The sequence below is a fragment of the Zonotrichia leucophrys genome, chromosome 3, assembly GCF_028769735.1.
Source record: "Zonotrichia leucophrys gambelii isolate GWCS_2022_RI chromosome 3, RI_Zleu_2.0, whole genome shotgun sequence".
Lineage (NCBI taxonomy): Eukaryota > Metazoa > Chordata > Aves > Passeriformes > Passerellidae > Zonotrichia > Zonotrichia leucophrys.
Genome location: NC_088172.1, coordinates 27,027,335 through 27,050,632, shown reverse-complemented (window position 1 = coordinate 27,050,632; position 23,298 = coordinate 27,027,335).

Below are 23,298 nucleotides of genomic sequence, written 5' to 3'. Positions count from 1 at the left end.
CTGTAGATTTTGAAACTTTCCAGTTAGGAACTATTATTTCAAAATATCAGTGCATGATGCTTTTTCCAATCAAAGCAGTTTCAAAGAGTTCAAACCCCAAATTCTAAGTTGCATTTTCTCTGTATTTTAAACATCTGTGCTATTTATTAGAAATGGCATCAGATTTTGGCAATCCAATCTTTTTTCTTTTCTTTTCTTTTCTTTTCTTTTCTTTTCTTTTCTTTTCTTTTCTTTTCTTTTCTTTTCTTTTCTTTTCTTTTCTTTTCTTTTCTTTTTTTTTTTTTGGTAGAGCTTGAAAGAGTTGCACCACTCTTTTTTCAGTGCAGTTGTTAGAGTCTAGGGACTTTCTAAAATTGCCAGTAGAGTATAATCCTGGAAGTAATTTATCCTTTCTTTTTTTTGAAAAGGGCAAGGACAAAAAGGAGAAGAAGAAGGTATCAGATATGTTCCTGACTTGTGCATCATTAGACATAGTACAGAAATTGTTTGTCATTTCAGTTCTACTGCCAGTTTCCTATTTTCTTAGGGCAAAATTATAATTTTGTTTAAAAAATAGCTGATTTACAGTAGCAATTACTGTGATATTGCCAACTGTGATTTTTGAGTAGATTTTTAAAAATTCTATCTATCTTAAGTCTTTCTTCTTCAGTTGAAGTAATGGTAAAGAGAGAAGGAAGATATTGTTTTCAAATTACCATTAATTGAAAGCAGGAAAGCCTCATTAGAAGTTTAGTTCTGCCTGCCATAGAAAGCGCTATGTACACCATTCATGAATGTGTGGGACATACAGCCTGTTATACAAAGACAAGACTCAGAAGAAAATCAGAAATGGATATGAAAACTGCCTTTACTCTGTCCTTTATAGTGCCTACAGTTTGAATTCTATATTCTATCCTTTTCTTGAAAAATAAGACACACCAAATAGTATCTGCAGACCATGTCAACATTTTAGTGCAGTTTTGTGTGTTTTATGCATGCATTTTGCAGAAACTAGAAGAATCCTCTAATGGATATTTAATCCCAGTATTTCCAGTGGTCTGGCTCATTGTACACTTTGGAACATTTTTGATTTGTCTATATAAGCCACTTACCCATTCCATACCCCTTAATTGAACTGTTCGGGTGCATTATGGCCTGGCCTTCATTTGAAAAAATGAAGGTCTTTGAGCTGAAGAAGCATTAGCACTTCTCAGGTGCTCAGCTTCTGGCACAGCCAGGCTGGGGAAGCCTCCTGTGGTATGTGCAGCTCAGGAGCAGAGGCCCTGGGAACAGCTGTCCCCTCATGAATCATTCATGGGGGGAGCTGTGATGATGAATGATCAGCTGCAAACAATGCATGGCATTTAGAGAAAATAAAGGCATTTCACTGTAATTTCATTTTTCCCCCAGAGGTGGGGCAGAGCCCCAGGTGTCTTCATAGTGGGATAACTTTAGTTAAGGAGGAACCTTTAATAAATCCTGGAAACTGTTTTCCAGTGACCCCATAGGTCCTCTCATGACCCCTTCCCATAAGGAAGAGGCAAAATAGTAGTGATGATAAGGTAAGACATTAAGTGTGTATTAGAAAACAGAAACATTTTTTCCTGCCTTTAACTTTTGCTGTATTCCCAGATTTTGGAAAATTCATGAAAAATTAAATGGGTGACTATTTTCTGGCTGGCTGGGGAATGCCAAGTCACATGTTGTTGCTCCTGCTCTTTGACTGGCCGCCTTCTATAGCTAATCAACACAGTGTCATTTTGAAATTCACATCTGGGAACTCTTTGAGCTAAATATGCACTTTTCATAAGCTCTGGCAACTGTAAAGCACCAAATGCTTGAATATTCAAGGAAAATAAACACACATGCTAAGAACGTGACAAAATGGAAATCTGTGTCAAGTTTGAAAGAACAATCTAGGATATCCTCTGCCCTCTGCTCCCTGTTCTCCACTCAGCTGTGCTCAGTAGCAGGAGTAGATGGCAGAAACGTGTGTCCCTTATGTAAGATGTGCTCACAATGCCCCTGAACTTTTGGCATCAGTTCAGAATGTAGCTAACTGGATCGTGCCAGTTTAAATATATCTGGTCATTTTCCAGTACACTGCTCAGCTGTCTACCTTTCAGCGCCCTTGCTGGCATCTCGGTAAGCTCAATCTGCATTTCTGCATTTCTGTGTTTGTTAATGCTACTGGATTCTCTAGTGGAAAACGGAATATTATTATATTGAGAGCAAGGGACTGGGAACCACGAGATCTGGAGTAGTTTTTGGTAGCTATTATGTTTTCTTGCAAACTTCTGGAGACATTCTTCTGTCTTAGTATTTAAAGAAGATTCACAGACTCGTAATGAAGCACACTTGCAGTTTTGAGCACGTGAGTAGTCACATAGCAGTTGGAGGAATGAGGCTTTGATTTCCTTGGAGTTCAGTTTATTGCATGTATTTCACACTATCTCGGGATACTGAAGTACAACAATATTTGGAGATTATTAGGAGGATTAATACAGTCATGGGTCAAAATGACATGCTTAAATATTCTAAAAAATATGCAGACTTTGAAATTGTTTGTTATTACTTGAACCAGAGACAAGAAGGTCCTTCTGAATGAAAGAAATGTTCTCAGGACCTGTTGCTGACTACATCAGGCTAATTCCTCATCCTGCCTAATGGACCCCATGTAAGAGATGATTCTTTGCTTACATCCATTTTCCCCCTTTTTACAATGTTCACGGTGTGATTGTACAGAGTTGTGCACAAAGACTGTGACAAGACAGTCTTCAGTGATGCAACTGAGATGTAAAGGTCACTGCCTGCAAAATTTTTCTGTTCTGTGGAGAATAATTAAAATACCAACCTGCTTGGGGCACCTCCAGCTTTTCCACTGTTCTTGAAAAGGTAATAAATAAGGTTCAATAATAATGATAATAAAGTACAAGAAAAACATGGCTGATGGAAATGTTTGAACCCAAATTCCTTGCTGTGGCTGAATTGAAGCGCCTGTTATGCCTTGACACACTCTGAAATTAGGCTGAATAACTTCATTTCTAGTTGTGGATTCTACGGATCCTCCTTGCATACTGCAAAAAGCCAAATCAGAAGATTAAAAAGATCAGTGCCAATTGTTTGGGGAAGTCATTGTTGGTCTGCATTTAGCAAGAAAGGGACACCATTTGGCAGCATGGGGTGCCACCACCTTGGTTCCAGCTAACAATCACTGTGAATTGAGCTGCAAGGAGACCTGCCCATTGACCATCATTGATTGCTGCCTTCGACAGGTGCTAATGTTCAGAGGGCAGACCTCAGCTGCTTGCACAGGGTTCCCATTATCCTTTGCTGGGTATTGATTCTCCCTTTGGGATGTTTCCTTCCTAACTGTGTTAATTTTCAGATCACATATTTGCATTGGTCTGTGCTGAGAGGGGCAAGCAGAGGTGCCTTGGCTATGTTTAATGATCTTCCTTGTCCCCCTGCTCCCCCCTCCCTCACCAATCTCTCAAGGCTTTAGAGACCATGACTGTTGGGATCCAAGTTTCCTCTAATTATGGTGCACATTAAGGGACAGACTCTATGATGAATACCAATACTACTCTTGTAATTGCTTCAGGTGCTCTCAAAAATTAATCAGAAAGTACACAATGGGGTTTTTGTTTTGGTGTGTTTTATTTTGAATCCTTTCTAAGTCTGAAGACTTGGTGCCTGTGTGTAGAGCTCACACAAGTGTAACAAGAAAAGGATGGGAAAGTAGTTGTGAGGCTGCCAGGACAGGGACTGTTGTGTCTCTTCAGCACTATTTTGGTGCTGCACACAATTAATTAGCTGATGAACCTCAGTTACTATCAAACCAGAATGACAGTGTTATACATTCATTTTGCACTGGTATAAATATCTTTCAGGGTTGAATGGGTATATGGACTTGTCTTTCTGTAGGTGTCTGCATAGTACTTGCTGAATCTTTGTACTACATAAAGCTGCTTATAAGAATTGTGCCTCAGCTCTCTACTTCAATAAGTCAAAGAAGTACAATCCAGAATTTTTTCAGGGAAGGAAGTAATAACATATTACAGAAAAAAATATTTGTCTGCTGAGGATTTTTTCTTGTTTTGGCAAGTATAACCATGTCAGTGCAAATGTTGCCTTCACATATTAAGAAGCATTATTAATTTTATCTCTGTAGTAAGGAAATGAAACAATTAATTTAGGCTCTCTGAACAAATTATACTTACACACAGATAAATGGACACCAGTTTCCAAGCCTTCCTTAAAGCATCTTTGTTTTCTACGGTCTGCATAGAAAGGAGAGGGTACATCTGAACCTAGTTAGCCTGAGGGTGAAAATAGTTAGGTTGTGGTGTTTCTGTAATCAATAACAAGCAAAAGATGTATGTAATTATCTTCAGCTCCCCAGTTTAAATGGCCAGGTAGTCATTTATGGCTGAATATTAGGGTGGGTGCAACTTGGATTAAAACCTCTGTAACCATTTTGCCAAAATTTCTGGTTTCCTTTTGGTATCAACAAATGAAGTGTTATTATAAAAGTAGCCCTGCTCTGAGCTTCATGGTACCAGAGTGGTTGTCTCACCCTGGAAGCATGAAGTCCCAAAGATTGTATTCCAACATGAGGAATTTTCTTCTTTTACTAGAACGTGTTTCCTATACTCTATGTGGATGGCTTTAGAATGGTGCAGTCCACAGACATGAATTTTGGGTAGCCTTTCTAGCTCTGGCAGGTTCACAGTCCACCTTACAAAAATGAAGCATGGGTGGGTGGATTAAAAAAGGGTGTGAAAATACATAAAACAGTATATAATTGAAAAGAAAATGGTAGGGGATTTCAGCAGCATCTGAACAGCAGGGAGAGGATATGTTCCTCTTTTCATTTTTCTTCTGCTGAAGTTGCTTTACCTTTAATGCACAAGAGCTTCTGCTCATCTTGGTTTCCCAGGACTGCAATTGCTTCTGTGGTTGCTGGAGTGAGTAGCTTGTGCTGCAGTGCATGCAGGATTGAAAGAGATGGTTTAATCCTCAGTTGCAGCACATCAGCTCATTTAAGCAGCCGTAGTGCTGCAAGTGTGGACAAGGGTACAAGTCATCTCATTAACTGATAACTGCTTTATGTTGGAGAGTGCAGACTTAAGCTACTCCTGAAATGAAAAAAGCCATCTGTTTAAGATCAGCTGGGACATCAAATTTAAAAAGTAAAAGAAAAAAAAAAAAGAGAAAATCACAGCCCAACAGAGAGCCTGAGTCTGTTCTTGCTAATGCTTAAATAACTCAAGAGAAATGAACAGAAATTAACAGTGGAGGCAATGTAAAAGCAGTAAAAACAAGATCAGAATCTCTGCCCATAAGAGACATCGTGTGTAAACTTTGTAGAAAGAAGATGAGTGGGAAGAGAAATGTTGGTAGGGAATGGATGAAGACAAGGAATATTTATTATCTGCTTACTGCAATGCTTTTTCCTCTTCACAGGATCAGAAATTTGAAAATTTTTCCTATTATCTGTTGTACTTTGAACAGCTGCTTCCCATTGTGTTCAAAAGGAAACAACTCAGTTATATTAACTGGGTTTGCTTTATGGGACTGGCTCTTCTCTACAACAGAAGGGTACAGATCTGGTGTTGCTCATTTGGGACCCACAGAATTGCATTGATGTAAGGGAAGCGAAAGGGGAGAAACCTAGGCTCTGTGTCTGGAATGGAAACTCATGGGTTAAAAAAGAATTATTGGGAGGAGGGGAATTAGAAAAGGAGAAAATAAATTAGAGAGTTGAGAATTCAAAGAGGCAGGTGAAGCTGAGAGACAGAGCTTTATTGAAGGGGGTGAGATAGTGCTCTGCATAAGACAGGAGTTAACTGAAAGGGAAAAAATAATTAAATTCAAATAGAAAGCTAATTAAAAAAATAAGAGAGAGAAAAGAATACATTAAAAATGGAAAAAGGAAATATGAAATAATAAAATGAAGTACTGAGAGGTAAGAGATGAAGAAAAATATCTTTAACTAAAAAAATTGTACAAAAAAAAAGCAGCAGCTATTTTATAAAAGTCTTTACCTTTGGATTGACAACCACCCTAAAAGATCTCCAAGAAAAGCAATTCAATTCAAATTTGATTCTAGTTAATTAAGACACCAAAGTAGATTACTGAGTTGGGCAGCAGTTCAATGCAGTTGTAGTAGAGCTATCAATCAGTACAACTGCAATCCAAATTAGATACCAAAACCTCAAAAAATCCAAAAAGAAAAGAGCTTGATCTTATTTTTCATTGACTTCAGTGGGGCAGGAAGAAACCATTGTAAAAAAAACCAAAACCATTACTGAGAAAGAGAGAAAATGACAGAGGTTAAAGTCAGAGATGATTTGGGCTACAAGCTGTGATGTGAAGATGGAAAATGAGAGCTGCCTTCATATGAGGCCCTTGTTGGTTTCAGGCCTGTTCTGGCATGCTGGCTCTAGATCAAGCGGAAAGCTGAGGATGGGGCTGTCCGTATTTTCACAAATTTATGAAAGATCCTGAGTTGGAAGGGGCTCACAATGATCACTGAGTCCAACTCTTTATTCCACTCAGGGAAACCTGAAACTTAAATCAAGTGTCTAAATGCCTTGTTCAAATGGTCCTTGAATACTCAACAGACCTGGGGCAATGTCCTACTCCCTGGAGAGTTTCTCTCAGTGCTTGGTCTCTGTCTCAGGGAAGAACCTTTTCCTTATATTCATTCCAAGCTTCATCTGATGCAGCTTAAAGCCATTCCCTTGTGTTCTATCACCAGACATTAGGCAGAAGAGATCAGTGTCTCGCTCTGTGCTCTGCAGCTTGAAGGGTTGTAGAGAGGAATGTGGTCACTGCTCAGTCTCCTCTTTTCTGAGCTGAACAAACCTGGGACACTCAGCCAATCCTCCTAAGTCATGTTCAACTGTCCTTTCTCCATCTCTGTTGCCCTCCTTCGGGCACTCTCTAAAGCTTTTATATCCCTCTGATATTGTGAAGCCCAAAACCACACAGAGTGCTTGAGGCGAGGCCTCACCAGTGCTGAGCATAGTGGGACAATCACTTTAGAGCAGTTAGCTACATGGTGCTCAATGCACTCCAAGTATATAGTTGGTCCTTTTCACTGAACCTTGTCCACTCAAATTGAGTTTATCAGCAATCAAAAGCCTCAGATCTCCTCCTGCAGGGCTGCACTCCAGACTCTCATTCTCGAATCCATCTGTGCATCAGTTTCTCTCCTCTCTTCAAGACAAGTAGTGTGGATAGAATAGAAAGGAAAACAGGTCTTCTTCTCTAAGCTTGGCACATGCAGGAAAGAGGTTTGATGATGTCTTAGAGCAGTGATGCTGAGCACAATACTTCCTTAAGCTACTTCAAAGATGGTGTAGTTTACTCAACCCCTCTATTCCAAGCATTACCTGAAGATGCGGGCTAATGCCTCAACATTAAAGGGACAAAGTCTTGGAAATTCTTGAACATGCAAGTTATTATCCATGGATTAAAATGGAAATAATCACCTACAAAACATGTCATATACTTATGTTCCCACTGGTTGCAGAAGTAATGTGTCTGTAAAGCAGTTTCTGGCCAGGATTCTGCTCAGGGCTCAGGCTGCTGGAAGAATTTGTTGTGTGCAATCATATCTTCTGTGTGTGCATTAATTTAACCCCACGGAATTAGGTTGCTCTTTTTCTTCTTCACAAAAGTCTTGTGAGAATAAACCTGGGATGTTTTAGGATAGAGTGATAAATGAAACCATTCCAACTCGTGGCATAGCCATGCAATAAAGGTCTGTAAGTGTCTTTTGGACAAATCTTGCTCTTGTGCAGATGGATTTAGCATGGGCTATGTCTCAAAACCTCCTGTTAGTCATTACCTGCAGCTGCTGATCTTTGGTCTTTGGCCCCTGCTAGCCAGGGGAGGCAGGGGCACACTGTATGAGTCAGGTACAGAGGTGTGGGAGAGGCCATGCTGCTCTGGGCAGGGGGTGTCCAGGTGTAATTCAGGATGGTAAATAGCCCAATGAGTTTAACAGCACTGTTTAATGACATCGTTACCATACTACACAAACTCCCATTGAAATTAATGGTATTTCACATAATAAAGTACTGTGCAAATACTCAGTTATGTAGAACATTAATGTGCCTTTAAAAAGGTCATAAAACCAGAAAATCAATTTCGTCTCTGTAGTTATATTTGAAGTGGAGGCTCATAATAGAAACACCAGCACACCTAGAGATGGAAGTCCTCAGCTTCTGAGGCTTGTAGTAATTTGTTCCCTATCACTTTAATCCAGTTAGAGGTTTTGAAATAAGAATTCTTCCCTGTTTTCTTTTTTTGCATGTCAAACAGAATTTCCTCTTGGGTTTCTCCAGTGCAATAGACAACATAAATCTATGTTTTTTGTTTTCTTCTATATATGCCTGACACGCAAGTGATGTTAGTAATGAAGTATATTTTGTTGTTGACTGAATTGGAAAACACAAAATGAAACATTTGTTCTCATCCAAAACAACATTTTTTTTGTTCCCTCCACTAAACAAAACACCAACTCTTTCGACTTCACAAATTTAAACATGTTTTCCTAGAAATCACTAGTGACAAGTATGTGAGCACACTATTTTATATTTCAAGTATACAGGGTGGTATGGGTATATTTATTAATAATATCTCAGAGGTCTGTGTTCAGGTTTTCTTTTACTCCTTACTTACTAGCATAAGATAAATATGATAAATCCTATATGCATTTTTTGCCCTTTCCTTATTCACCTGGTACAGCATTTGTTTGGAAGCTGGTACTCTTGCTTCTGTTTAGATATTTCTCTTGTTTTTTGTACAAGACAGCATTTCCACCTCTTGAGCTGATCCATCAGCTAAGTCAGATGCTCCCCATCACATGAATGTATATGTTTCTTTGTCCTATGAGTTTTTTGACCCTTCTCTTTCATTGCTTTTGTGCATGTCTCTAAAACCTTCTGGGATTTTTTTTATTCCTCATTTCTCTTGACAGGCAGTAAAAGCTGGTTCCATCAGTCAGTGTCTTCAGCCAAAATTGATAAAATCATGGCTGTTAAATTAGCATTTCCTCAGAGTTCCTCATCTTGTGAGAACCCATGAGTTGAATTAATAGAAACATTTCAGCACCCAACAATTTGCCTTGTAACTTCATGAGTGACTTGAGTTTGTCAGCTTTACTGGGGCAGAGCCACCAACTCTTCACAGGAGGTATCACCACAACGTATTTCATGACCTCATGAAATTATGACCTTAACAAAAAACCTGAGAACTACAGTCGCTATAATGAGAGAAGCTGATGTCAAAGGAAGTGAGACTTGCAGAAATATCAAGTGACACATACCACCATCTATATGCAGATACAATTAGATCAATGATGGTTGAGTGTGGGAAAGCTGGCATTGTGTCATTCCTGTGACAGGGCACATGTCTGTGATGCAAGACAGCAGTCCCAGAGACCTGGACTGTGGCACAAATCTGCCCTGTAGCCTTGTGAGGCAATTAATTCCCGACACACATAACTGTAAGACAAGTAGTAAGATCTGAAGAATTGCACAAGGGGCACTGAGTGCTCAGAAATGCTCCCAGCAGAGCAGGTAGTGATTCTCTGTGCTTTGCTTGAGTCTAAAGCTCTAGCACAGGACTATTGTATTACTCTATTTTCAGTTCTCTAATCATCACCCCAGACAACCCAAATTTTCATAAAATCAAAGGCAGAGACAGGGAGGGTATTACAACAGAGAGGGGAAAGAGACTGTAGGGAGTTGAAGAGAAGGGGGGTTAATGCAGGAAATGAAACAGTCAATGGAGATTGAAAAAGTGTTGAGGAAAGAAGCATCTAAGTTAAACTTTACCTTGCATGACATACAAATAAAGGATATAATGCACACTTTTCCTATAGTATATGTGCCTTTTTTGTTTCTTTTTGGTTTATTTTATTTTTATTTTCTGAATAATCTGAAGCATATAGTTAGGAAGACATCTTTATATTTTTAACCTGAGCTCAGCTGAATAGGAGTCAGTACTCTGTAGCTACTTCACAAGCAACCAGGAGACTGGGAAGATTATTTGATATCCCCAAGGAATTTGGGAAATGCCATACATCTTGGACCTCACAAAAGGTCTGGGGAAACATGTTTGCATTCCAGTTCTGACAACAAGCTTATGTAGTCTCCTTCAAAGTATATGCAGAAGTGTGTCCCAGGCCTGTACTCAGACCTCCAATAATAATTGTGCAACTAAAGAAAGAAAATGTCATTTTCCAGGGAAAAAATTTCAGATGTCCTTTGTCAGTAGTAAGAACTGGACTCAAGCTGCTTTTAAATGAAACTGAGTTCTGGGAAATAGGGACATGAAATTTCCTGTATCTCCTGTGAAGAACAAGCTCTCTTGTTCTGCTGGACTATATTTGATGCTCATCTTTAGCATCTTTGACACATTAGACATTGGAATCTGAGTTGAGCCTTGTAGTTCAAAGGTGTTTTCCATTTTTTGTTACTGAACTTCAAGACAAAGACTACTTTGATCAGGACCTTTGAGTTTTCGATGTTTTGATTACATTTTGCATTCTTACTTAATTTCACATATAAAACTCACCATAGGTTAACTTGGGGTTTCTCAGTTTTTTCAATGTTTTTCTTCTGGGATTCCATGACAACTGTTCTTTTATCAGTTAAATACTACTAATTCAGACGCTCAGGCTTAGATCAGTCACAAAATCTTCCACTGCTTTGCTTCCTTTTTTTTTACTTCAGATCCCAAACAAGTTTTACATATTTTCTTTCACTGAGCATGCTTCTTACTCCTGCAGTAAGTCTGCTCTTCCTGAATTCACTGAAAACTTTAAAAATGCAAGTGCATCAGGGCTTGAACTTGATCAAGGAAAGACAACCTGGGTGTTTTTCTCATTGGCACCTGGTGCTTTCCAAAACCAAATGCACTGTTGTTTAAAAATAATTTGTTTTCATGTTTCTGGGTGGGTTTCAGCTGCATGGAAACTCTTTGGTGTTTTTCTTTCAGAACATTTTGATTTCTTATTACCTCTATTACCTTGCAGTAGTCAATAAGAGCTTTGGGCCTGGAGTGATTTAAACAACTCTTATTCAGGTACAGGATAGTAAATCCTTCTGATTAACAGAAGAAAAGCCCCAGAGATATCCTTTTTGCCTGGGTTTTCCAATGTCTGGAGTAAAAAGTACGAAGTTACCAGCACATTTGGCCTTGTGGGAATGAGAAAATTTTCCTGCCCATAAGGCTGGGAAAGGTTGGGAAGAAAGCTCTGCTCTCAGGAAAGTAAAGGAAATTACAGTAATCTGCCTGAACTGTAGCCCTGTTAGCTGGGATTTCACAATCAGCATGCCCCCAGCTAGCCCATGTATTTCATCTAGAGCTATGAGGAATGGCAGCAGTGATGGCTTTTAAGAGGAAAGAAGTGCTGGAAGAGGAAAGAACTTACTCTCAAGGCTAAAAAATGTGCAAGTTCTTAGAGTCCTTTAAACCAAGTTATAATCATGATAACACCATTCATCATAGCAATGCCCACCCCTTCCTCACATTAAACCAGCCCCTTTAAACACAACTCTTCCTGCTGTATGAAGTTATTCAATGAAAGATTTTATTACTGCTGTCTGTACTATTTTTCCAGGGTGCTACCATAATAGAAATCAACACAGCGAAATCAGTAATAATCACACATGTTTCATATTGGTTCCCATGTGGAAAACATTTCAAAGGTGTCAGTGCCTGGAAAACCTGATGGTTTCATTGAATACCAGAATGAAACTCCAAGGCAAACCCTGAGGAGAGATTAACACTTGGAAGTATAAAATTCAGGTAGTAATGAGAAGCCAGGTGTTCACTGTCAAGGATTCCAAGTTTCCCTAATTATGGGCAAGTATCTGACTTTAACTGCCTCTCTCAGGTGAGCTAGTAATCCTTTGCTGACAAAGATTTATAAAGAGAAAAAAATAACAATAGGAAAAGAAAAAGAAATATGCCTCTGTTTCCTGCTATGGAGAAAATATTACACAGCAGCCCTATTTCTAACTAAATTAAGATGAGAGAGGGAGTTGGAAGTCATGTTGCACCCACAGTGATCATTCTGCAAATTGCAATATGGATCTAGAATTTCATGTTAATTACATTTTATTTGAAAAGTGCTGCACTACCCAGTATTTTCCACAGCAGTGGAGGCTTGATTCTGCTCTCAATTATGTAGGTGTAAAGTGGAGTATCTCCAGTGAAGCTAATGAAGTTAGAGTAGTTTAACACTGAAATGAGGAGGATTACAATAAGGCCCTAGAGTCTGCAATATTGCTACTGCAGTTAATGATCATTACTGCAGAATGCTGTAGTCTGGTAATTATTTCGTTTGTGCAGGTAGACAGATACACAACACTGGCACTGATTGTGTCTGTGAGAGAAAGAGTCCAAAATTTTACAGCCCAATATTGTCTCTCCAAATTGCATTGCATATTCCTGTTTGTGTGTGTTGTGGTTCTGTGCAGAGGAGAGTGTGTTTGATATTGAGGAGGCTAATTTAAAAGGCTGCATGGAAGCTGAGTATCAAAGTGACAAAACTGTGCCTTCTGTTTCATTAATCCTTTGGGCTGCTCTGACATCTACTGATATAATGTGGAGACCCCATTACTTTTGTTTCTTTTGGAGTGTCTTGATACACACTTTAAAGTACACCACCTTAGCTAGTCCTAGTTCTAACCACTTTCCAAAACTCATTTTACCAACCACAGTGTTAAATGCCACACAGGCTTTTCTGACCACCATGTGTGAGTGTGTTTGGGCAAAAAATGGACCCAAATTTTTTTTGAATATTGAGTGGAGTGGGGCCCAGTGAGACTTTGTGCTGGCAGCCCAGGACAAGAGTGGGTTCATCTCTCCCTTGGGTTCATCTCTCCCTTGGCAGTTGAGGACACAGAAGCTACATCCAACCTGTGTTAGCAGTGTATGCTCAGTCACTGGATTGTCCACACATAAACTCCCAAGCAAGGCCCCGGTAATGGATTTAATCAGTACATATCTGGAGATGGATGGTGACAGAACACATAACCAGAACTATCCCTAAAAAGCAGTTAGGATATGGTCATCCTGCTCCAGTCTTGACTGTGTTTGAATGAGGGCTGGGCCATGCTTAAGGAAAGATCTCTAGTGAGGAAAAAGGTCTCTAGTTTGCTCATATTTGCATAGCTGTAAAAAAACACAGATGAGGCTGGAGCAGAGATGGGTCATTACCAGTACCTTTTACTTTTTCCTTGGAGCCCTGTAGAGCCAAATTCAGGTACCAGCCTTGTAGCCCTGGGGTAACCCAGTGGCTACCACTGAGGACCTAAGATCTCTAGGGCTGAATTGTGTGCTTTAGGACAAAAGGATACTCCACATGGGCGGGTCTGGGTGCTCTGTACCTGGTGATAGCATCCAGCTGGCCCAGTGTCTGAGCAACTCTGAGCCACCTGCCGGAATGTGCTACCTAGAGAGACTCCAGTGTTAGGGGAGCAAGTTTGCAAAGGAGCAGTAGGCAACCTGGTGAAAGAATTGATGTGAGTTGAAGGTCTCAGGACACTGACTTTTTCTTGTTCCTGGGACTGAACAGGTAAGATACAAATTCATGCAGCCTTGGAGTAATTGGTGTGAATGTAAAAAGCTGTATTAAGGCACTTAGCATTTTAAAAAATACTTTAACACAGTCTAAATGTATATCCAGTGCCAACCTTTTTGTTTGTCTAGCTATCTCGATTGTATATTCCCCATATATGAATATATTTATTTTTAAGGGGGTTATTTTTGTGACTGATTTCTTAAAAACTCCCATGCTAACCTTTTTTCTTCAGCCAGATAACACAAGATTAGCATCAATACTTGTAATGAATTTGGAGCATATGAAAACATATCAATGACAAAAGGAGAACAGGTAATTTGAAAATATGTTATTAAAAGATTACTATCTACAGATAATCTGTTTTCAGCAATAGTGCAGTCCAGGTGTAGCAGATTTCATAATAGCTCTAACATCCACTACATTTGGAGGGTAAGTTTTCAAAGGCATAAGAAGTGAAAAGATCTCCAGATCAATTTGGCTGGGAGATGGGAAGCTGTCTTTATGTGTCTTACAGGTTCCTGGAGATTTCCCACCTTCATAGTTTACACTGGGGATGGCAAGTCCAGAAATTGTTCTGTAGCTGTGCTTTGACAGGCGCATTTCTGCCATTCTGTGTTTGGAGGTGTTGAAATGCTGCTGACTTGTTTGTCACAATATTACTCCTAATGCCTTTTAAAAATTACTGTGTGTTGTCTTCTCTCTCAAGTGATGGTGAATTAGAGGGGAAGCATGGAACTGAGGTAGCTTTGCCTTTGCAAACAGCTTTGGTAGGAGGAAGGTAGGGTCTGTGATGGTTTTATATCATAAGGCTTGCTCCTTTTCCTTTGTCTTCATCTGAATGGAAATGTACAGCTTCACCTCTCCTCAAAGAGAAAGACAACACAAAATGTCATCAGGCAAGGGGTTATGAATCTCTTTTCATTAGGCACCTGAGAAGTGAATTTTGAGAGCTTCGCCTGAAAGGATAGCCAGCTTTATCTGTGAGATAAAATGCAGCTTCTCTTCAGGAAGGACATCACAGTTCAGCTCAGAAGCACAAGCTGGAAAAGGCATACTGCACATGTTCATCATGTAATCTATCTCCTAGGATGCACAACTTGAGAAGAGTTTGTATGTCACTGCAATATGTCCCCTTGTTTATCTTCCAGACAGACTTCACGTATCATGTTGATAAATTGGGCAATGCACAGGGCCAGTTCCCTCCTACTGAGGTGAGTGGGAGCTGCATGGTGCCTGATACCAAAGCTAGGGAATTATTCAGATTGACTATCATAGCTGAGTGCATGCCAGGCTTGTTTTATTTTCCTTGACAGATCTCTTGGGAACTTGAGGATCTGAGGGGTGATTGAGTTTCCACAGCAGAAGAAGGGAAAGTAGTACCACCTGCTCTCACATGGGTGGCATTGGCAGTTTGGGGAGCAGCTCAACTGCAGGTGCAAGAGGTCTAGCTTCAGGGAAAACAAAATCTCCCTTTCTCTGCTGGAGTTATTGCTTAGGGTTTATCCTTTTTAGTATTTGTCCTGGAGGGTTGCTTAAGGCATTACTGTGACATAAACAATTATTAATAATGATTCAGCAACTATATCACCCTGTGTAAAAGAAAACAAACCCAAATAAGGCAAATCTTTTGCAATACTACTTGCAGTTTCCTACAGGGATTGTTATTTATCTTCTAGCCATAAAATAATTAAATCTCACTGCTTTCCAGTTGTGGAGGAGCTGAACACTGAGGATTCAATCCTGTATCTTTGGGACTCTGGGTCAAACATTAGGATAATATTTTACTAAAATGACTTTTATTTTTGTTGTTAGTTTGAATACGCAAACAAAACAATTTCAAGTGTTTTGATTCAGTATCAGTGCAGTGAACATTCATACACCTGGACTCTGCTGCACTTGTTCCTCACATTTGTGGAGTGAAACAGTGACCATTTTATTCACTGGAATCCAATATGTAGCAGTGAGCAGCGTGTCCAGGCAGCTGCTCTCCAGTGCACATCTCTTTGTGGAGCCCTTCTGCAGCCCTGTTCTGTATCCATGTCTGTCACCTCTCAGGGGCTCACAGGGAGAAGACCTCATGTGCAGTCTCCTGCTGGGGGTTTCTCCCCAGCACCTGATGTTTGCTCAAGGAGCACTCCCTCTCCTAATGCGGGCACAATATTGCTTCATGTGTTACATCAATGATTTGCTCCTTCACTGATGGATTTTGTGCTGTAATGGATAGAACTGTTCTAATGTAATGAATGCTGCTGATCAGCAGGCTCTGCAAGACTGTCTGGGATAGAATTCCACTTACATGTATGGGAAAGTGAGGGAGAGTAAATCTGGAGGGGTATGGGTGGAGGGTTACAGGGGTAGTGTGACTATCTCCTTTGTCCCTGACAGTGTTCTGGTAACACAGACATACCTCTAACTTCAAAAACTTCCCTAGTGTCTGACTAACAAGCAAATTTAATTTTGCTTCAGTTCTATCAGAAAACAAGAAGGAGTTAACCCAAATGCTTTGTCATGATCATAAATACAACTTGGAGAAGGAAGCAGCTAAGTCACTAAAACCTTCTGAATCCCATCTGGTGATCCAGAAAAAAAAGTGTGTGGCCAAGAAGAAAACAACTGTGTATAACAAAACACACATGAAAAAATTATCTTGAGAATGGGAAATACTGAAGATAAAGAGAAAAAACCCAAGAGAATAGAAGCAAAGATAATAAACAGCCATAGCCAGACTCAGATGTTCTCTCTCCCATTTGAGGTGACTTAATCAACATGTATTAGCTCTCTGTAAAGGTATGTAAGCAGGTGTGATTCAGGATCAGTCCAAATGAAGCCTATTGTTTTATCTATATGAAAATATAGAAGTGAATAGCTTTATATGGTACTTGAATTATTAATTGCAAGGGATTGAATCCAACATATCTTAGGGATTTAGCCATGGAAATCTCACTGATCTTCAGCAGTGCCTATGCACCTACATTCCTCAGGAGCTCTAGAAAATCTGTGTCTGTGTGTACTGGGCTTCAGGGAAACGTCCAGTCTTATTATTATAATGTGACTATGATTTTGAGACCCTGTAATGTACTCAATTTTATACAAATTTACACAGTAGTACTTTTCAGATCAGGGTTGTTGTCATTAAAGTGGAAAGCTCATATTGGTGTGAATTACTGAGACTTAACATTGTACTTTGAATTATGACTTTTCATATTTACATGAGTGTCCTTTGAGTCACATCTGGGTTTTGTGCTGTTTACAAACTGCTCTAAAAAGCTGAGCTGAGAATATTCACAGTTAGTTCAGCATGTCAAACAGAGAAATAGAATTTAGCTCTATTCTTAACCATGATTATTTATGTAGCAGGCGTGTTGGCCAACAAAAAGAAAGAAAGCTGACTGGCATGAAAATAACCAGTCTGCTCATACATGAGATTTGCTTGCAGTGGTCCCAGCAGGAACTTGAAGACGACTGTGTAAATTGTGAAACACAAGGATGTATAGTTAATCCATGCTAGAAATGACCATTTGTGGGGCTACTTAGCGCTACAAATCTCACATGGTGATGAGGCTGTGAAAAGAAGAGCAGAAATCACAGACTGGGTAAGGTTGGAAGGGACCACAGTGGGGCATCTGGCCCAACCTCCCTGCTTAGCAGGGTCATCCTGGACCACTTTGCATAGGATTGTGTCTGGATAGTTCTTGAATATGTCCAGTGAGGAAGACTCCACAACCCCTCCAGGAAACCTGTTGTAATGCATGGTCACTTAGACAACAGAGTTCTTCCTCATGTTGAAATGGAACCTCCTGTGCATCTGTTTCTGCCCATTGCCTCTTGTCCTATAGCCCAGCACCACTGAGCAGAGCCTGACTTCATCCTTTTGTCACCCTCTCTTCATATACCTATAGATATTGATGAGAAGAAGATATTGGCCTCTTCTTCACTGTGAAGAAGAGGTCCACTGGTCCACTGTGGACCTCTTCTCGAGTCCACAGGCCCAGCTCCCTCAGCCCTTCCTCGTAAGAGAGATGCTCCAGTCAAGCAATCATTTTTGTAGCCTCTGCTGGATCTGCTTCAGGAGCTCCATGTCTCACCTGTACTGAGAAGCCCAGAACTGGACACAGCACTCCAGGTGTGGCCTCACCCAGGCTGAGCAGAGGGGAGGATCACCCCTTCTACCTGCTAGCAATGCTCTTCCTAATAGAGCCCTGGAGAAATAAAGAAAGAACTCAGAAAGCTACAGGAGCATGTATGCCCATGCTCTGAGAGCACATGGCTGTTGGTACTGAGGGTGGGCTGGTGCATCAAGCCACCAGTTTAACCTCAAAATGCAAAATAAATATAAGAAGACATGTAGCTGTATAGATTATGCACACTCAAAGATAAATTAATGGAAGATTACATTTAAAACAACTTACAGTTAGGAAATGAGGTAATCAGAAGTGTGAATGCATTAGTATTGTGAGATCCACAGGCCTTCATCTGTGGATTGCACAACACTAATTTATAATACAATAAATACAATACTGTTCCTGCAGACATATCCATTGGCATGTGTGCTATGAAAACTATTACCTGATCACATAATGGTTTTCCAGAGGGTGCCTACATTGGTTATTGAATGGTATGGAAGAGACTGATAAATGAGACAGATGATCAATAATTAGTTTTAACCCTTTTTCCTTGAGAAATGAGTATTTTGTTATTTTCTGTTGGCCAGTACTCTCTCTAATGACTTTAAATCTATTGGACCATCTAATCTACACTTGATGTGGGGAAGGGGGAAATAGTGCGTGTCTTCAGAACCTTGCTACGTTGGCTCAACCAACATATTAGGTATCAGAGAATCACTCACTCAGAATGAAACAGGTTCAGTTAGTACTGCATTTCACAGTCTATTTGTCACTCTTAGTGCTCCTCATATGCAGTCCCAGCAGCAGGCATGCACCAGATAAGGAATTTTCGCAGTGCCATGAATTTTCTTTGGCAACTGCTGGTCTTATCAACCAAGTACCTTGCAAATATAAAGTAAGCTTCACAATGATAAAGGGAGAGATAAGTGTTATTATCTCTTTGCTATGGAAAAGGATCTAAATATACAGTGCCACCAATTTTGTATGCTTCTATAGTCATTTGTGTAAAATGGGACACAACTAGATTTTTCTGATGTTCCAAGCACTGAACACTCTCAGAGAGAGCTGAAACAAGTCAGAGCCACTGACAGGAACATCCATCCCTGGGGAGGCAACTCTCAGTGCTGACCTTTTGCACTATTTTGTTGTATGAGTGAGTCTCTGCTAGAACACATGTGATTTTGTGTGACTTGTCCTTGTAAACATTTTTGCCTCTACATAATACAGTGGACTCAGGTGAGGCTGGAAACTGAAGGAATTGGGAATAAATTACTGGTATTTCAACACAGAGTGTAAATTTTAGAAAGGTAAGAACCTTGGCATTGAGAGTGTGAAGAATATCTTACTCGACTTAGTGACAAGTTATGATGAGAAGCAGTTTTCCCACTGTCAATATCTGACATTGTCTCTTGCTCTCTCTTGCATCCACCTTTCCCTAGCTCACATTTCTGAAGCCTTGCAAGCTGTTTAGTCTTCCAAGATCCATCTCACAATGCCAAAGCAGGCTGATGGAGTAAAGCAAAATTTTTCCTTTAGCACCTCTATTTCTCTTACTGTGTTCTTTTTTTCCCTCTTCCCCATGGGAAAAAAAATCTATGTTATGAATATTTCTCAGACATCTCTCATGGTCCTGTCTAAGGGAAAAAGGAAGAAGAGATAAAACAGACAAATTATGAAAACTTTTGCAAAGATGAAACCAAGAGGGTAATTATTACACTAAAAATGCAGCAGTATGAACAGAAGGACAACTCTGGAACAACTTGCTGGTATGGCCATCTCCTTGATGTTGGAGGCTATTAATTTACTGAAGTGTTTATGGGATCAGAATATGAAATATTTCTCATATTTTTTCTGCTTCTATTAAAATGTCAGCTCCAATTTGACAGGGTTTATTAAGTAATTTCTAACTGGTCTGATTCCTTTACATATCCGATAGTGTCATCTATAAAAACTACTAAAATATATAAAATACAAAATGTCTTTGTCTGAATAGGCAGTTGAAAGTTGCATTTTAAAACTTATCTGTCTTGTTTTCTTACCGGAAGGAAAGCTTCTGGTATGTTGTTCTTTTCATTACTTATATAGCATTCCATCACACATTGACTCAAATCAAAAAATTCATATAAAGTGTAACTCTATATTAAGAGAAGGGAGAAAAAGGGAGAAAAAGAGACAGAAGACTGCAAAGGTTTTGTTAATTTGTGATGAAACCAAAAGTCTTCTCATAAAGCTGATACTAAACTATTTTGGGTTTTAGATGTACATAATATTAAGCAGTCAAAATGAAGATGCCTTTTCCCATATTGTACCATAATAGACATAAATAAAATTTAAATATTTTATTTAATCTCATAAAATTAATCCAACAGCAAAACTGCAAAATTTTGTATGGCAACACAACTTTGTATTCATGGCTGATTTTTCCCCTTTACACAGAAAAATAATGTGGGTTGATGCAGTGTCCTAACACAATAGGGGCTAATGAATAGAGCTTGCTGTGCTCAAGAGACTGCAGTTCAATTACTAGTGGTGCCAATCAAGTCAGAAATATTAACCATGGTAACAGCAGTTTTGAGTTACATGGAATGGGGCCGTGGCTTCTTGGGGAAGATCACCTCTTGGGAGGGAAGGGAAGGTTCGCAGTAAGAGCTGCAGAAGGTCAGAGATTGCTTCTTTATGGCAAGGGAGAGCAAGACAACTCATGCCACAGGAAGGTTTCTTCTGTTTTCGTACCTTTTCATTGCAAATGCACCTGAGTACATAATATGTAAGTGTGACTAACTATGCGATCCGTGCATAACCTATAGAATTGGATTTCCTATTTATAAGTGTACAGCAATTAGTTAATCACATGAAAGATAAATTACAAATCAGATTAGGTCCTAAGGAGGAGTAAAATGTTGCTGAAGTCAGTGTGACTAGGCTGAATTACACCAATTGATTCTGTAGCGTTTTATGAGGATTTACTCAATATAGTGCATTTGTTCTGCTGGCTGGTGATCAGAGTGAGGATCCCTTGATGTGATACAATGGCAGTGTTATGTATTAGTAGCATGAACAGGAAGCAGCTGGCATCCTGTTCAGAAAACAATCTCAATTTTTATTGCAGAGAACAATATTGAAAAACAGTGTGTGTGTGATGGGCCTAATCCTTAAAAATGAGTGAGTTTGGATTCTGGTCCCTTTAAATTGACTAGTCATTTCTGGACTAAATTTGAATTCATTTCTTTTCACAGAAAGCTCTTCTGCTCTTTGTCCTTTGGAATACAGAGAAAACCAGCTAGAGCCCCAAAATGGCTTCTTTTTGCACCTACCTGCTGCCTCTCCATCTCTTCCAGCTGGTGAGTATGCTCAGTTGTGGAGTGCTTTTCACTTTCTTTTATTCATGAAGAGATGGCACATCTCTTTGGTCAGCATCCTTGAAACATTTTCTATTCTTTGTCTTGGATGCCATTAAAAAGCCAGCTATTAAGGATGGTTACTGTGTTGTTGGAACTTAGTGTTTGCTAACTGACACTTCTGTAAAAATTTAGGATGGGTTTCTTAAGAACTGAAGAGTAATAGCAACCTATAAATGAATTTGAATCTGAATGCAAAGTGGTGAAAATACATACTTGATGGCATACTTGATACCTTTTCTGAAGATTTTGAAACATGCAGTAACTATCATGGTATCTCTGTAGGCTAAACAGGTGTTGTATGTGGACAGGGCAGCTGGATAATAGAGGTTTCTCTTGTGTAGTTCAGGCATCTGAAAAGAAGTCATCCTCATTCAGTTTCACCACTATAGGCCACTCTTTTAGTCAAGCACTGCAATCTGGAGGGATGTTTCACCTCAGCTATCTTAGAATTTGTTCCAGATTAAGAGGAAGAAATTTCTCCAGAAAATTTCTCCAGAAATGGAGCTTAGGGACAATTTGTCAATGCATATTTGGGCTCTAAAGCCAGGTGATATGAAGTGGTTTGATGAATGGGTCTGACAAAATAGGAAACTAGCAGCAAAGGAAGTGAGGGCAGGCAAGGCTTTGTAGTAACTGAGCCTGTCTTCATCTGACAGGAGGTTGAATTTTAATTCCACTTTTAACTTACTGTCTATTTGAGACAGGGTCATTTTCCATTATTATCTCCTTTTTACCCCTCTTCTTCCTCCATGCTTAGTCTGTTTAAGTACTGGTCATTTATTTATTCAGTGTGGAGGACATTCCCTCTTTTCTCCTAGTGAAGATTGAATCCTGGTGTCTTACTAATAGTAGAAAATGTGAGCCATCTGGTTAAGATGTCCTGGTAAAAATGCTCTTAAGTCATTACTGGTTTAATTGCATTAATGACTATCAATGGAAGAGGATGAAAAGCCACTTTCATGTTTCTTAGAGAATGCCCTGACCACTGAGCTAAACTGTGATTTACTCACTGGATTCATAAATAACCAATAAATGTGAGACATCAACAGAAACAGATTGAGGAGGTTAGTGTTTAGATTGATTTGCATTCTCTTGTTAAGGCACTCACTTGAAAAAAGGGAAGATTTTAACATAATATTCAGATCATGTTATGAGTGGTTCAGAACAGTGCCTGAGGCTAAGGTGGTCTACAGGCTCAGTAGTCACTAGGCTACTGGCCTATTTTCTTGTCAACTCAAGGAATATTAAAATGACAGTAGAGAGTGTCTGAATAATCTAAATGCCTAGTTCAGTGTGTTTGGGCATTCTTTTTGGAGAAAAGTGGTTTGAGTTAAAATTGTTTTTAGTGAAGGACAGAATGGAACCAGTCTCATGTGTCTGGGTTGGGCTGTAATAATTGGAATAGAGTAAGTAAAGAGAGTGATAGTTAGCAACATTATCAGCATCTAGCTCTCAAACCCTAATTGCACTTGTTCAGTGTAAATCCAGAAATAATTTCAGGATTCCTGAAATTATACTTCTTGGCAAATGCTGTGTGTTATTTCACCTGATCCTGATTTGTCACATAATCAGCCCACAGCACCTATCGAGTTGCTCGTAATGGCTGCTTTAGTAGGCAGTATGTGAAAATACAGGAAACAAAAATTTGGAAACTATGTACCCTAAATTGCATCCTTGGCTCTGTTGGCTTCATTGGAACGTTCTGAATTATCTAAGATCTTCTTTCCTTTAATTTCTATTTTTCTTCTTCTCTAATGAATCTTTATCAAATAATCTCAGCCATTTTGGCAGTATTCTCCACAGTAAAAGTTGTTAATTAGCAAATTAAAAGGCACCATCTCAATTTTTAAATTTTTTCTCAAAAAAAAAAAAAAAAAGCAGTTAAAACAACTGTTTTTTGGAGCCCTTCCCCCTCATCTGAGTGCAAGTGTAGGAAAGGAAATATGTTTAATCTTCATTCTTATACATTCCTGATTCACCTGGCTGCTCTTGGGAATTTAGGGGGAAACAGTTCAGCGTGGCAGATGAAAATTACAAACTAAGTTATTTGCAATGTTTTAGGATGCATGAGACTCCACTGATTGTCCCTCACTACTGCCTCCCCTCAGCTCCTGCCTGCCATATGAAGAAAAGTGCTAGCAAAGTATTTGTGCTAGAATATGGATTTAATAACAGCGTAACT